The sequence below is a fragment of the Bos indicus genome, chromosome 12 (assembly GCF_029378745.1).
Source record: "Bos indicus isolate NIAB-ARS_2022 breed Sahiwal x Tharparkar chromosome 12, NIAB-ARS_B.indTharparkar_mat_pri_1.0, whole genome shotgun sequence".
Classification (NCBI taxonomy): domain Eukaryota; kingdom Metazoa; phylum Chordata; class Mammalia; order Artiodactyla; family Bovidae; genus Bos; species Bos indicus.
The window spans coordinates 6,886,215-6,891,155 of NC_091771.1; the positions used below are offsets into that span (position 1 = coordinate 6,886,215).

A 4,941-nucleotide genomic window follows, 5' to 3' on the forward strand; every position below is an offset into this window, starting at 1 on the left:
AATTATTAGAAATTTTATTACATTTTATGTCAAAACGTTATACTTAGGTAAAATCAGTATTCTTTTTTTAGTTCATCTTAGTATCATTAATAATTTAAGTCATTTTTTATTTATGTGAATAAAAATGGAACACCTAATCTGTTAACATTCACAGTTAATGTAGGTGTAAATTATAAAGCATTTTCTATTTTTCCTCTAGTATCTTTTGAATTATAATTGTGGTGTTCTGCTGTCTCTGTAGGTATTTTCATTTTCCTTAAATATTTTTATATGATAATTTTGAAGAAAAGAAGGTTTAGAGACAAAATAAGAATACTCATTCTTTCACTTATTCATCAATTTATTCAGCAAATATTTCTTAAATTCATACTACTCTAAAGTGAATACAAAATATTTTGAGAAAGCTTGTTCTTTCAGTGAGCTAGTTATCTCATTTTAAAAATGTAAACTGCAAGAAATACTGTGATACCTTGCCACTGTATGTCCCAATTTTAGTTTTGTTAACTAAAACTAAAATCAGCAATCCTGGTTAATGCCATTTTTCCTATTGTTCATCTGATTATCACTCTTTTTACATTCATAATTGTCCTTTTGTTCAACCTAGGTAAAGCAGAACTGAGATGAGAGTCAAGGAGGTTGTAATTGGCAGGCAGCATGTGTCATGCCGTGCCAAGTCGCTTCAGTCATGTCTGACTTTTTGTAACCCCATGGACTGTAGCCCACAGGGCTCCTCTGTCCATGGGCTTCTCCAAGAAAGAATGCTGGAGTGGTTGCCAGTGCCCTCCTTCAGTGGATCTTTCCAGCCCAGAGATCGAACCCAGGTCCCCTGAGGCTCTTGCATTGCAGGCAGATTCTTTACCACTAAACCACCAAGGAAAACCATACTACTAAGCAAAAATGTGTTCAAATTTCATGACAGTTGTTCTAAAATGACCCTATTTGCCTAGTTATCTCCCATCCAATCAATATATGACTAGGCAAACAGATTTTATCATAAAATTTTACCCAAGATTCCCGGAGAGAGGAAGAATTTCCTAGTTTGACATGTCATCATGCTAGCTCTTGAGCTCTCAAAAGGCCCTTTATCTGAAGTCTTCTCAAATTTTAAAAAGAAAAACCATTTTCTCTTATCTCTATATCCACATCAACACTTTGTATCCCTAGTCTTTCTCATGACAGCCATCCTAATAGGCGTAAGGTGATATTTCACTGTGCTTTTGATTTAAATTTCCCTGATGATTAATGATGTTTAGCATTTATTCTTGTACTTGTTCTTTTGTATGTCATCTTTGAAAAAAAAATGCCCATGTAGTTCCTCAGTCATTTTTAATTAATTTTTATATTAAGTTGTATGAATTCTTTCTTCTATTTTTTATTTATATATTTTAACTTTTGCAATGTTATGTTGATTTCTGCTGCAGAGGAATGCAAATTATATGTAATTATATGTACATCCACTCCTTCCCTAGCTTCCCTCCCCTCCCCATCCCTCCAGGTCAGCACAGAGCACCAGACTGGGCTCCCCAGCTCCCTCCTTCCCTTCTCACTAGCTCTCCATCTTACACCTCAGAGTGTACATATGTTGATGCTACTTTTATTTATTTCTATCAGAAAATGGTTTATAAGTAGTTTATGCATTCCATAGCTTGCCTTTTCATTTTATTGTTTCTTTTGCTATGCAGAAAATTTTATCTACATAGAGTTCCACTTAGTTTTCCTTATGCTGTCTGTGTTTTTTGTATTACATCCAAAAAATCATTACCCAGGCCAATGTCAAGGAGCTTCTACCATATGTGGAAGCTAAAAATCCTTCTAAGAAATTCTAGGAACTTAAAATGCAAAATTCTGGGAATTTTATGGTATCAAACCTTATGTTGAAGTTTTTAATTTCTATGCGTTGTGTAAGATAGGAATCCAAATTCATTTTTTTCTGCATATGTTTATCTTTTATTCTCAATACCATTTGTAGAAGAGATTCTCATTGAATGTTCTTTGATTTCCTTGTCAAATGCTACTTGAACATGTATGTGGGGCTTATTTCTGGGCTGATCTGCTTCAAGGATCTAAGTAACTGTTTTAAAACCAATATCATACTGTTAATCATTACTATAGTTTTGTAGTGTTTGATGCCTCTGGCTTTGTTTTGCTTTCTCTGAATGGTTTTGGCTATTCAGGTTCTTTTGTGGTTCCTTACAAATAAAAATACAAATATTAGGATTTTTTTTTCTTTTTCTAAGAAAAATTCCATTGAATTTTTTTTTTTAACTTTACAATATTGTATTGGTTTTGCCAAATATTGAAATGAATCTGCCACAGGTATACATGTGTTCCACTGAATTTTGATAGAGATTGAATTAAACTTGTAAATGGTTTGGGGTATTACAGACATTTTAAGAGTAATAATTCTTCCAATCCATAAACATGCACTATCTTTGCATTTGCTTGTTTTCTTCTGTTTCTTTCATCAAAGGTTTTAATTTTAATTGTACAGTTTTTTTATTTCCTTGATTAAATTTATTCTTAACTATTTTACATTTTTAAATCTACTGTGAATGGGTTAATTAAAAAATTTTTTTTCAGATGCTTTGTTGTTAGTCCATAGAAATGCACCTTGCTTTTTTTTTTTTTGACAGCCTTTGCACTTCAACATGTAATACTTGAGGTACAAGAAAGCTACATCTGACATTGCTATAAATAAATCAAATCAGTCATCAAGGGCTCCAGAGTGAACAGCATCTCCATAACCTCCATGCTCATAATCTTCTTTTTCTGGGTATAATTTAATAAGATCATCAATTTAAAGAATGATAATTGCAGTTTCAGTTGCAAATTTCGAACTGTTCACTTTAACTATGGTTGGTTCAACCTTCCCTGCTTCTTGTTTGTTGTCATGGATATACCACTGACCAATTCATTTTAGATTTGTGAGTTCTGGGTCAACTTGAGCCTCTTTATGAGAAACTCTTAATTTTGCAACCAGATCCATGGGGTCTTGGGCAGCATTAACTGTCAGAGTATTGAGAATAACAAGAAGAGATCTTGCAAACTCCACAGTAGCTAGCTGTTGTTGGGTGTCCATGCTGGTTGCCTAGTTCTTGAGGCATATTTAAAAGGCTGCTTCTACAGCACTCCCACCTGGAACCACAGATTGTGACTCCAAAACACTCTTCACCACACAAAGGGCACCATGTAAGGAGAGCTCCTTCTCATCATACGTGGAATCATTTGCCCCACATAAGATGACTGATGCAGAGGTAAGAGCCTTAGTGTTTATAATCAAGATCAGTTCATCATCACAAATTCTCTCTTGTACCACCTCTTCTGCTTGTCCCATCATTGAAGCATCAAAAGTTTCTGCACCTTCCAAATTGGCCAGGTTGACAGAATAGCTGCTCTGGAAGCTTTAGCAATGCATTTAAGGTCTCTTTTAAAAACTCTTCCAACTGCCATAGCACCAGTCTCCACAAAATACTGTAATAACCACTTGTACACCAAGCTTCATTTTTGTTTTCTGCAGGCTGAAGTCAAGACAAGTAATTTTTACATTAACTATTCTCCTGGGCATGTCTTGGGATCCTACCACACAGTTGAGCAATGATGAACATGCTCTCCATCTGACTTCTCCTGTAGGTTTTCAGAATATTAATGGAATTGACTGGATAGAGAGGCTGAACTCTGACATCTGTGTATTTAACAGTGAGCAAAGCATCTACCACAATATTTGCTAAGAAATTACCATTTATTCCAATGATTTTGGCAGCATTAATCAGGCAATCCCTTCCAAGCTCATCTGTGTTAATTATCAGATTTTCACTGATATAATGCACTGCTTCCTTGCAAGCAAGTCAATAGCTACTAATAACTGATGTGGGATGAATTTTCTGTTTGACCAGTTAATTTGCATTTTTTAGAAGTTCAGGTGCAATAATAACCATGGAGGTGATCCCTTCTCCCACTTCTTTGTCTTGAAGAAACTGGCTGCAGGATGGTCTACCTCCAGTAGCTTCAGGATGGTTGCACCATCATTAATAATGGTTACATCACCAATATCATCCACTAACATTTTATCCAAGCCAACTGGACCAAGAATGGTGAGAGTATTATAGTGTTATTTCTATTTTTAAGGAAAAATCTTTCCATTTTTCACCACTGAGTATATAAGTTGTGGGTTTCTCATACATGGCCTTTATTATGTTGATGTATGTTCCCTCATAAATTCTAAATCAGTTCTACACACACACACACACAAAACTTTATCTTTTGCTTGAGAGAGAGAGAGAGGCTTAAGATTGGATTCTAATTTATTCTGTTTCACTGAAAATAACTTCTTTACTGGATAAGTTTAGAAAAATGGATGGCAGAACTTTAATGAGGAAAAAAGTGTCAGGGATGTGGGATGAAGACAATCACCTTTCATGAGGTGAATCCCTCTCCTAAGTTAAAGGGTCATAGATCATTTTTCAATGTTCACTCAAACCTAGCTGAAGCTCACCTAGTCAGAAGGCATAAGCTCCCTTGTGGTCTTTAATGTGATATTATTTATATTATCTAATTAATGGGGGTGTTTTCTAATCTTGAAAAGGCTAAGTAATTGCCAGAACTGATGTTTCTTCCTTGTAAATGGATATATTCTTACCTTATATGGAGGGTTTCTATAAGGAACAAAAATATAATGTGAATAGCAAAGTATTGATACATAAAAAATGCAGACTAAGTATTTGTACTGTTCTTTAAACTGTTAATGTATTTAGAATTACCATTCTAACGTTAATTATTCTATGTGTATATTTATAGTTTTATTAACTAAATATTATTCAAATGCAGTTTATTGTTATAAATAGTTACCCCATAGCATAAAATTGCCAACAATTGTTGAACCATAGAGAAAGCAAGGGAATTCCAGAAATAACATATATTTCTGCTTCACTGACTACATAAAAG

The 4,941-nt window shown here is 34.3% G+C and overlaps 1 pseudogene; it reads right to left on the reverse strand.

The window, feature by feature from the left end:
- Nucleotides 1–2,704: 2,704 nt before the first annotated feature.
- On the reverse strand, nt 2,705–4,096 carry LOC109566968 (T-complex protein 1 subunit alpha pseudogene; annotated as a pseudogene).
- Nucleotides 4,097–4,941: the final 845 nt, after the last annotated feature.